The sequence below is a fragment of the Sceloporus occidentalis genome, unplaced genomic scaffold, assembly GCF_023333645.1.
Source record: "Sceloporus occidentalis isolate IW3139 unplaced genomic scaffold, rSceOcc1.0.p SCAF_125, whole genome shotgun sequence".
NCBI classification, from domain to species: domain Eukaryota; kingdom Metazoa; phylum Chordata; class Lepidosauria; order Squamata; family Phrynosomatidae; genus Sceloporus; species Sceloporus occidentalis.
The window spans coordinates 147189-159691 of NW_028317105.1; the positions used below are offsets into that span (position 1 = coordinate 147189).

The following is a 12503-nucleotide window of genomic DNA, read 5'->3' on the forward strand; positions in this document are numbered from 1 at the left end:
GAAGGGATACGCTATCAGGTGATAATTTGCATCTCTCTTCATTGGTCGCCTCTAAGATTATATAAGTAATTCCGTTTGTTTGTCATTGGGCGGCTTTGTGCGTGGGGATCTCCCACTGTCTGCGAGTAAAATATGGTTTGTAAAATCAAGATCTTTGCAATAAGAAAATCTGATTGGTCTGGTTACTGTATCATACACACACATAAATATACGCGCTGTAATATACAATGTATATAATAAATACTATATATGTATATATACACACATATATATATATAAATATACACATATATCGTATACTATATATGTATCATTTTATATACTGTATATATATATATATATATATATATATATATATATATATATATACGGTATATGTATGTATACATATAGTGGAACACCTTTGCTGTCCATCATGTTTCATACTAAGGACATGATATCCAACGGGGGGCCGCTCGATCATTATTACCAGTCATAGCTACTGGAAGACCTGTTAACCAAAAGACAGACCCCCCACCACACACACACACACACACACACACACACACACAGCTAGAATCATGTATACCGAAACATTAGAAGGGGGAAAGATAGCTAACATCAATCTAACTAGCACTGGGCTGCATTTCTCATGATGGCCCACCAGCTTTATGGCTGGCTAAGGGTCATGGGAGTTGTAGCGGTAAAGTTGTATCTAGATTGTCAGCTGTTGTTTATTCCTGCCTATGAGACGAAAACTGCATTATCTTCCAAGAGGTTTGCTTACAACAGTGCTGGTAACCTAAAATCCTTTAACTACTGGTTTGGCTGAGGATGATGTGCCTTGTAATCCACACCTCACCTGTAGGCCCACAGAGTGGCCAAGGAGCCAGAGCGACTGTTGGCTCCGCAAGGAGACAATTCTAATGATCTTAAACAGGTCAGCAACGGATGAGTCTGAATTTGCTTGTTATGTGCCAGGAATCCGGCCCCTCTGGATGTCTTCTATAACCAGAATGGACGTCTCGCCGGCTTCCACTGGGAAATTGTTCTATGGGATCAATGAGGATATACATCTCAGAACTGAGATAATTAGAGGAAGCGATATTCTGTTTCTAAAAATAAGAATGCGATGGATACATTTTATTTTCCTTAAAAAACATTTTTTTAATACATTTAAATAAAAAAAAAATATATATTTTAGAAATATTGTTGAAAATATTTCCCTTAAAGAAAAGCTATATTTAAGGAAACTCCTTGGCGCTTAAAGCGTTAAAACAGAATAAATAATGATTATATATATATATATATATATATATATATATATATATAATGATCCAAACACTCAGAACTTTGTGCAAATAGCTGGAATGTTTTTTGTAAAGAGACTAAATTATGCGATACAAAGAAAACTCTAATAAGCGTTTATTGCATTGTTTTTATTTGTGCGGTTGACAGAATTTTAAGTGGCACTTAATCCCTTGTTCATTAGGAACTATTAGGGTTAGAATATTTGTATGATTTGCAATAATAAACAAAAGAGTTTTTAACTATCTGTTTTTACCGAGTAAGCACGAAGCCGATTGCAATTAGTTCTGATTACTTATCAAATGAACATTGTTACACCTATTGCTACAAACTGAATCGCATCCGCTTGTTCAATTGGCATCACCCTGATTCTGCATAATTAATATTCCAAACTTTAAACTTGCGTCTGCTATGTATAGGTCAAAAACTGGCAAATTATATGAATTCATAAAAAATACATGATTTTTGAGCCATAGTATTTAGTCTTTTATAGGGAAAGCTGGGGTCTTTTGGTTCATTTCACTGTCCCATGGCTTTTTCTTCCTAGGGTGAGAGAATGTGCATTGTTGTTATTATTGTGTCAGATTTATATAGCGCCAACAAATTCTACGGTGTTGTACCCACAATCAGAAATGTTAAGAAGCAGCGCTGTGTCCTGGTCACTAGAGCTTGCAATCTAAAATTTATGTGTTAAAGTATAGGGGCAGCAGTCCTCCTGCTACAAAACTAGAAGGCAAATCACCCTCTTGGGTAATCAAGCCCCCCCAGGCGTCCCGATGCTACATTGACTGGAAACAAAGGAGATCTTTGATCCCCCCCAACTGACCTATTTACCCAGAACAGCCTCCATAAACCGCAGAGGGGGCAGCTGGGGGGCGGACATTGGGCAACCCCAGACACCACAGCCCAAAAAAGTCCTGTCTTTTATGTAGCGTGTGTTCACTTTAAGAAGAGACCTCTAATTTCCCATGCCCATGAGACAGATACCAGCACGTAGATTTAAAAAATGTATAACATTTTAATAAGGAAGAAGAGGTCAGGTGTATGATGGGAAATATATTCTAATCTAATGGAACTGCAAATGTGTTCCTAAAGTATCTTCAAAAGTGCTGAAGCATGAAAAATACTAACACGGCATACGGAGCGTGTTTTATGGAAAGTCGTTTTCTATTGTTAGGGAGATTCTATTTCCGGAGTATATGTTGCAGACATTCATGCACCCAAATGTATTGAGTCAATAATATCCATCACCAGGCACCATGTTTGTTAATCATTAATGTGTAAATATAGAAGTAATTATATTAGCGTTTGGGGTTCTGAACAAAGCCCTGCCTTTCCCTGCTGTTGAAGGTTGACGTCTCCATATATGATCCACAAGCTTTTATTTTGCAACTGTTTTGACTTCTTCCAAAAGAAAATAAACCCTGAGACATAACAGGTCATGTTGATGTTATGGAAAGTCTATCGCGAGCCAAGCTCACAGTTGAAGAAGGGGGTGCAAATCTATCTGGGAACTCTCTGGGTTTCACCTGGGGTCTCCTGGTGAAGCCCTGCTTCTCTGAGTCTCAGGGTCAGCTTCTTCTTTGGCTAAGTAGGGGAGCGGTCCTTGGCCCGCCAGCTTCCGTTCCAACTTCCTGCCTATTTAAGGCTGGCTGGGGATAGCCTCGCCCCATTGATAAGTAGCCCCACCTCCATGCACATTTTGTCCCACCCCTCAAAAAGCCACTCCTCCAGAAGATGGACAGCTCTGCATAGCCTACCTTCGGAGGTTCCCAGGAATGGATACAAGGACTTTCAAGAAAAGGAACTCTTCTTTCTTCTTATTTCATTAAAGGATACAATTAAGGGTGCAGCGTTAATGATCACACAGTGAATGGTGACTGAAATAACGTATACAATATGTAGTGATGTCATCTGAGTATTGCTAGTATTACCTGTATCATTTGTCTAATGTATCCGAGCGTGAAGGCGCCAACCCCAGAGACACACCGGCTGTCATCCTTTACCTGTTTTTCTTCACAATAATTAAAAGGCTTTATAATATAAAAGCCATAGCAGAGCAAGATAGGACTTTACTTTGGCCTGAAGGCCGCTTTGATTTCCCAGAAGACTTTGTTAAACATCAGTAACAGCAGCAAAATCCGCAGGGACCAAGTGAGGTGCTTTAGAGATTAAATTGGAATACTTCAATGGTATTTGTTTAACTCATTCGTTACTCAAAGTGGAGTCCAAGTCACTAAGAGGCCTTCTCCTTGGGTGACATTGTGGCAGTCAAAGTTGATAACGGCCAAGGCTTTTTGGCTATTGAGACTGGGTTTTTTTTGAGTTAAAGAATTCTGAAAAAAAAACCCAAAATGTGGTACCATAGCAGCAATGGCATAGGGGAAAGAGCTATACCAAAAGTTCAAGGAATGTGGTGGCAGGAGAGCAAGGGCTAGGGATTAGCCTTCTTCCTCAAGACTAGGAATGATAAAATTGTCTTTAAACAAGCCGAGAGTCAGGGATAGTGATCTGTTCCCTACCCACGTTCAGGTGGTTCCTGGCAGACCACAAAGTGTCCTTAACCCAACACATTAGGCGCCATTCTTCTTCTATGACCCTCTCTGTGTGAGTTCCTGGAAAGAGTCCACACAGAACAGAGCGGTAGGCGAGGAGCTTCCTTTCCACGGAGTCTTTGAGTTCGTTTTCCAACAAAATCCAACAACCCCCGTGCAAAAGGACACCGCCAGAACAGACGCCATGAAGTCTTCTCCACCACAATGCAGCGCAGACAGCGTCTCTACACTAGATGAACTACTTTAAAACAATGCAAGTAAAGTTTATACACGTAAAAATGAAACTTCTGTAAAGCAAATACACAAGAGATCGCATTTATGAAACAATTTGCTATTAACCAAGAGAGCTAGCAATATCCATACATACTCATCAGAACTTCTTGAAAACCTAGACAATTAAGAACAGAATTATAAATATGAGTTTCTGTTCTAGACTCATTTAATATTTTCTTTTCTTTAGATGCTACTGATTTGCAATATAAATGCATCCTAAATAAACAGAGACAAATAAAATAATTAAGCTTTATTTTACATATTTTTATTTAATTAAAAACAGAACTGATATTAGGCGTAGTATGCAATGGGCACAGAATTTAATGTGTTAATAATTTCTCCTCTTCTTCTGTGAATTTCACTGATTCCACTCGAGGCTTTGCATGATTGCTAAGTCGGCTAACTAAGCTCGGTTCTGTTTTTATTATGAATTGTAAATACTCCTCGAAGATTAGCGGTGATTATTACCCCAGTTTTCGGCCTCCCAGTAATTAAAACGTCAGCGCGGCTTGGTTTATATTAAGGCCGCGTTTGAAATCTCAACATATATTTACTGGAATTGGTTTAAGGCTATTAGTACTTGGTTGATTGCAGACTACAGCATAATCTTAAGCGCGGCCTTCATTTAGGAAAGACGAAATAAGGAAAGCCAAGAACCCTTTCGTCATTTACACGAACGGATATAATGACTTAGAGGACCCCTGAGAGTTTATTTTTTAGTAAGTAAGAAAGAGTCTGAGGAGCAGGAGAGGTAATTACAGAGAATAAGTAGAGTCAGGGTAAAATCCTGGATACATGAGTGGGAAGAGGCGATAACGGACGGAAGGAGACAAGTCGAGAACAAAGAAAAATGTGAAACAAAACCTAATTCTCTTCAGTGATACATTTTGTTACTGTATATAGAGCTGTATTATTAAGACTGAAATGGCCTGGGGGGGGGGGGGAGCTGGCACATTTAAGGTTGTTTCCCTAACCAGCTGCTTTCTGTCCCTTTCTTTGCCTGTTTGCCACTAGCAATATGGCGGAGCACAAGTTTTCTCTCTCTGGCCTGGCCACACCAACTCAGAGAGGTACTTTGGTGAATGAGTTAGTATTACGTCTGTTACTAATTGTATGGCCCCAAGCTTTGTAACCAGTCTTTATTTATTTATTTATTTATTTATTTTCTTAATGGTAAATCCCACTCAATTATTGTTGTTCTGATGTGGCTATTCGGGATGATACCCGCCCAGTTTACCACCAGATGCTCGCGTATCCACGGACATCCAACGAACAGAATACTTTATTTTTCTGTACAGACACCTGTTATAAGCATGGAACGCTCCTTGATAAATGTGTTCTACAAACTGAAATGTTGGGGTCTTTATTTTGGGTCTCTGATCTTCACGTAGTTATGGTATTGACTTTATTTGTGCTCATATAGCACATATATTGGTGTGTGGACTCTTTATATATACGCTACCGTTCAAAAGTTTAGGGTCACTTAGAAATGTTCTTGTTTTTGAATGAAAAGCAAATTTTGTCCATTCCGCATACCTGGGAACTCTCCAGGTTTCGCAAAGAGACTATGGTTGAAGCGCCAGTTCTCCGGGTTGACACCCAAATCCTCTGGGTTGCAGGGTCCAGACACGCCCCACTCCCCGCCTATTTCACCTTAAATGGGGGTGTGTCCTAGGATGTCAGCTTAAACGGGGCCGCTCTCTACGTCAGCCGGACCACCCATTGACGTCAGCGGGTAGTCCCGGCCACATCCCGCAAGGGATGGCTCTGGGTTGCCGAACCTATGTAAATATGTTGCTGGTCATATTTCATGAAACATGTGAAGTGCTGAGTATTTTGTTAGCACTATATAAATAAGTAATTATACATTTAAAAAAAATGAACAGTTATTTTGCATGTTTTATGTTCTAATGGAAGGTTGTGCTAAATAAGAACTTTTAAATAAACATGACAACCTTCGAAGTCTTCTTGTCTTCTGGTTATGACATTTAAAGGTGATATTTAATGCATATATGATCACATTTTCAACAACAGTCATCAGCGGCCATCTGCCAGGACTCTGTAAACACGGCCGAAGCAGCTCATTATTATGTATATTGGCTTCAGTTTTAATGCTTACTTAAATAGGCAAACAAAGTCACTTTACTCTACATGTACTAAGTAGTAAGAATCACCATGTTAAACACCATGCTGGGTAAGGGGTGGAATTCCAAGCACACTTCAGTTAGATATGCGCGACAAGGCAGTTCTACCATCTATATACTATGTATATATATATATATATATATATACTGAATGTATATATACTATGTGTGGACATACAAACAGCACTGAAATATCCAGAAGCCCCAGAACTGGAGGCTAAATCATTTTCCTGCCTCCTTATTCTATAAATCCTGATCCATATCTCAGCACCTTCTTTTTTAAGGTGTTTTTTTCATAAAGATGTTTTTTTCCTAACATTGCTAGATTTTTATATTATTGTTTACTCCTATGGTATGAATCTTAAATAAGCTTTTTCCTTTTTTATAATAACATACCACTTCGCTGTATTTTTTTGTTGAAAATATTTCAGGAGGGCCTGTGAATCCTGTCTTTAAGCACTTCTAGTTTAAAGGGGCCTCACTCTCATCACACCTGTCACACATCACACTTATCATACAAAACATCTCATACCTATCACACGTCACTCCCATCACCCCTATTACATAATACACTTCACAACTATAACATCCTACATCATTTGTATCACCTATCACACGGGACACCTTACTCCATCACACTCATTGGCCATCACTATGTATTAGGATCTGTCTGAGCATGAAATGGCAAATGGGAGTGGCTGTAGGAGGTCAGACTGCTATGATGTAAGATTTTGGGGAGGGGTTTTAAGGATTGACAACACTCTGTTTCTAGGCAACTGTAGTATTACAATACATTTCTAAACACAGTTTTTAAGAGACAGGGGGCATTAAGGAGAAAACCAAAATGACAGGCGGGTTTCTTTTTACTTCTCTCTTCATGAGAACGTTTCAGGGGATATTTTAAGAGCCCCCCCCCCCCATGTGGGACAGCACCTTTAAATGCCAGCAGGTGCCAATGACATGAAGGAGCTTCTGCCATAGTTACATATTTGCTGGTAGCCTGTATTACCCAGACGCCGATGGAGAATACAGAGTACCGGGAGACTGGGGCAGAGAGAGCTGCTACTCTCCATTGGGACAATGTCTCAATCTACAGATGCTAACTGAGTGCTATAATCGAACTTGTGTTTACAGTCTCTTTACTCTCCATCTGCTGTCCAAAAAGCTCAACAGGATGTCTTGATTTTTCTTTGAGAAATATTATTAATCTGAAAAAGCACATTAGTGAAATTCCATGATTATTTTTTAATGGCGGTAGGTGGAATGTTAGCGCAGAAACATATCAAGAAGAATATTACAAATAAAACATATAATATAACACATTTATAGTAACACAAGGGGTAAAGGGTTTTCAGTGGATGACTTATTTGTGGTTTTATTTGAGATGTTACAGTTCCTCTTGTCATTCTTGACATACACATATGTTCATAATTATTCTCCCTAAGTGAGCAGAGCTAATCAAAGCATGGATCCCTTTTTATACTGCCACTTCTATGCTTTTATCTGTGCCTTTGTGGGTTTTAAGTTAACCTGTTTAAATTAATAAATAATTAATTATATTAATAAATAGGTGGCTTATTCTCACTGATGTGGTATGGCTGGGCATGTATTTTTCTCCATTGAGTCAGGGGTATTACTGTAAATTACAGCAGGTCTAAGGAGTACACCTGGGAGCATCCCAGGGTTGGTTAACTCGGAGCTCACCCTCTGCTGGGCTGGTGAGTTTGTGAGAAGTGGTTGATAGACCGCCGAAGGGTTAATGTTTAAAGTGTCTTAAGCTTGTTTAGAAAGTTCCTAGGTATGGATATAAGCAAATGCCACTCCCTGTCTGGAAAAAAAACCAGGCACTGACTCAGGGAAGAAGTCCTTCACCAGGAGACTCCCTGATGGTTCCCAGGTATGCTAGGTGGCCAGCAACATTGTGCGCCCACCTCACCAGTTGAGTTTAGCTTGTGCTGAGTTTAATTAATGAATAGTCTCAAGAGATACTGTGTGCTTGGCTGTAACTGGAAACGACATTGGGAGGAGAAGGAATCACTCATATAACCAGCATCTTCTTTGTGAGATGCCTCTGTAGGACTGGCTCTTTGCAGTAGTAGGTAATTGTCCAGTGTCATCCTGATGGCCAGCCAACATTTACAAAGACTCGGTTGAGTTTGGTAGCTCAAACTCAGTTTTGTAGAGATATTCTCCAGAGAACCAATTATTCTTTACCTACTTTTATAACAATCACCTACATGATTAAGGGTTAAGTCTATATTAATTTTGGAAAGTAGCTTTTGTTTTTCACTGTGAAGCATAGAGGTGATGGGGAACACTTCTAATTTGTCAACCAAATCCTCTCGTTCTTAAACAAAATCTAAGTGAGTGTGACTGAATGTATTTATGGAAAGGACTTTTCTTTCATTTAAAATCAAACTTCTCTTTAGTCTCTCAAGTAGTTCAATAAAAACATGGCTTAAAAAGTAATGGACCATCACAGAAATCTGTTCTAGCAATAATGCTTTATATATTTGCAATCAAATTGAAATAGGCTGAGATCTGCGGTAACTCATCCCAAATTTTATATCAAGCACATTTGAACAATATTTCCTACATTACTAAATATGTATGAAAGTCTGAATGGAAGCCACTGAAACACAGGAAAATTGGAAGAATAGAAGCTGGGCTGTGTTCCGGAGGCTAGTTATAGTTCGAATGGAACAATTTGCTGTTTAAAAAAAAATAATAAAAAATAAATAAATAAAAATATAATATTAAATTTGAAAAATAATGATTTTTGATTTTTTTTTTTTAATTTAGCCACCCACTGTTGTATATAATTTTACTTTGTTATATATCTTTAAAAGTGGCCTTAGATATTAATGCTGATATTTATAACTAGCTTTAAAGAGCCTCACAGACACAGAGCAGTCATAATATATATATGGTATATATATATATATATATATATATATATATAGCTTATTTTATAAAAAATTTTGCAAAATGATGACCTTTTAAATTATGAGCTTACACGATATCTTAATATTACTAATCACATTGTATAAAATAAATTTAAATCCTATAATATATGTCCATTGGTGCTTCCCCCACTTCTTTGTTATTTTGTCACTGTAGTCCAATTGTAGCTGTAGTTTTCTAAATAAATCGAAAAAAATATAAAAGAAAAAAATATTTACAAAACAAATGCAAAAATTAAAATGAAAAAAAATAGAATTTTTTTTTTTTTTTTTTTTTTTTTTTACTGATTAGCTGTTTTGCATTGATCCTGTTCAAAATAATTATGTGTTTAGCTGGCGGATTTTCCTTCCAAGTAATTCCCTGATTTAAAGCTAGTTCAGAGGAGAAAGCGGGGGGGGGGTTGTATGGAAGAGAGACTACGCTAGTGATGTCACTCGGGGCTCTTAGGATTCAGAGCACACGCTTCTCCGGCAAACCCCTTTCAATCTTCTTACTCTTCATTAAATCACTTCCTGCTTTACACAAACATGTCAGATACAGTTAATCTTCCCTTGTCTATGCATCGCGCAGGAGCTAAATACATGCAAGGTTCATCCTAATAAATTCTATTTCGAGACACAGACGTATTTTCTGCCATGTTAATAGGAGACCTTGGATTGCATTAAGCCCTTTGCCTTGGGCTCTTTAACCCAAACCGCTTGCTCATAAAAACAAATACACTAACCCCGTCTAGTTGCGTGAGCTTCTTCAGAAATGGATAAACTCCAATGTTTCTCCCTCCCGACGATAAGCCAAAGAGGTTGGTTTTTTTTTCCCATGTCATGTGTCTGTCATTTTTAATCGGATAAATGAGAGCCATTCGGAATATTAATGAGTTCCTAAACAGGCATAGTGTTGAGTAAGCAATAACTTAATGAACATCGCTACTCTGATTAGTATCAATGGATGTGAAAAAATCGCCTTAGCGGACTTGATCTTTTTTTGTTCCGTTAAATAACCAGCAATATCCATGCCAGCGCTGTAACGTCTGTATCAAGTCATAAAGGTAACGAGGTTCCTTTAACAGCATAGTTTAACGTCCCAGACTTCTTCCGCAAAGTAAAGTACTTTTACATGCATTCTGTACAAAAAAAATCACTTACCTTAAGGAGAAGCTGCAGCTGCCAGTCCCCTCCGTGGTCTGACTATTCTTGCCACTGATTGGTCTAACGATCCATTGTTCATGAAGCCAGCAGCGGTGGTAAATAAATCACATGCCAGGAGATCTCCTGCATTCTAATTCTACAGAATAATGCAATTTAAATAATTTAATAAATAAAAATTTAAAGGGAAAAAAACAAGACTGAACGCAAGCTTCTTCAGAAGAGGTTTCTTTCTAATTGCTGCAGTTATTGGAATGAGAATACTTAGAACCCTACATCAAAGGGAGATTCCGTGTATTTCATATAAAGTTCATAAATTGATCCCTGAGAGTCAATGGAAAAATCTACAGAGGCAACCCAGGGCCAAAACTGTAATGGACCATCGACATGCCAGAGAATAGGCCATCTCGGTATAATTCGGTCTTTAGGGTGATCCCAAAAATATTTGTATTGTAATGTTACCTTATCCTGCTGTTTGACATTAAATGGCTGAATTAAATCATCCGTGTGTTACTCTTTAAATTGAGTTATATGTGTTAAGTGTTTGCGCTAAATGTTTGTGTACGGAGCGTTTACATTACAATGTAAGAGGCTATCTGCCGCTAGCGTCTGTTGGAAGCCAGAAGTAGATACTAGGGCAGTTATAACGGGATTATCACAGTCGATAGCGGATTATGGTCACATAATACATACCTGTACCTATTAAAAGATTTTGTTTCCATAAATAAATATATTACAGCCTCTGTTTAGAAATACGTGAAATACGTGGTCTACAAGGAGTTGAATTAAGGGTCCACAGAGCTCTGGGCACTTATGCCCTTTCAAAAGGTCTGAAGCTTTGGGAGGAGGGTTAAGGGTGAGGCTGAAGGCATTCTCTGTGCTGGAACTGGGGAGAGAGATAGGGGTCTTAGAGAGACAGCCGTTGGACTTGTGGCTTATAGAGCTGCAAGAGCTTAAAAACATAACATGAGACCACATGTGCTAGGCAGCCGAGTCATCCGTAGTCCAGCCAGGTGGGAACCTGAGCCAAGGAGCACCCATAGCTGTCCTACAGGATTTACATTGTGGTGGGTGTCCTCTTTCTCCTGTTGAACATCTTCTTTGCAGAGCGTTGGGACATGACGTGATCCAAGGTCATACAGCTTAGGAGAAGAAGTACCATGAAGGCTATGTCAGCAAAGATCTCCTTAGGGTTAGTAAGCCCCAACCGGGCCATTAAGAAGCTACACACAGTGGAGCCCAACCACTCAATAGAGCTATCTTTCCATGGTAGTGAAGGACCAGGGCCGCTGCCCCCCTGTACCTGCCCCTGCCAAGGCTCCTTTGTCGCCCTGGGCATTGGGCGGTCATAATTAATTCCTAGTCAGGATTTTCCTGCAAAAAAAAAGAACATTTTCAAATATACGTAGAGGCCAATGGTGATGAATCCTATTTAAATTTAATCTGATGACATGAATCACTGTCTCTTGAAACCTCAGCAGAATCCATTAAATTAAAGCACTCGGCACAGTTCAGTTGGCTTGCAGCTAATGTTACAATTCAGTAAACTCTTACTACTAAATTCACAATCCAGCGAGCTTCTTCTATAATCACGCCAACTATTCCATTCACGTCATTCAATTTTTACCTTAAAAAAAAGTTGGTTAATAAATTGAATATATATATATATATATATATATAACCTGGAAATACAAAACTCCAAGAGCGCTGTGGATAACAAGGTGGTCCTGTCTCTTGAAGCCCGCGGCCAACTAATGACCTAAGCATGGCCACCACACATTAACGTATGTTTTATTTGCCTCTTTCCCTGCCCCCCCCAACTATTATCCATACAAGTGATATGCTCAGCCAAACGCATTTCTTTGCCACTAGGCGATGCGGGCAGGAGTCTGTTGAGACCTGTTGAGCATGCGTGGAAAGTGCTCCATTTGATTTGAATTGGGAGTACTTTTCTACCACGGATTGGTTGCTTCAATAGCATAAGAAAATGAAATTTCAAATAATGCTAGAAACATAGAATTTGCCGTCAGATCAGCCCCATTCGGCTTGCCTAGTCTGCGTGTTTTCTCTGCTGTAAATACTCATTCAATCACTCAAATACTCATTCTTAATCATTCATTGGTCATGTCTTGGATTCA

The 12503-nt window shown here is 38.8% G+C and overlaps 1 protein-coding gene across 1 annotated transcript in view; it reads left to right on the forward strand.

The window, feature by feature from the left end:
• Positions 1 to 12503, forward strand: part of LOC149281980 (connector enhancer of kinase suppressor of ras 2-like) — a 180444-nt gene that overhangs the window by 669 nt on the left and 167272 nt on the right. The gene's annotated exons all lie outside the window — the stretch shown is intronic.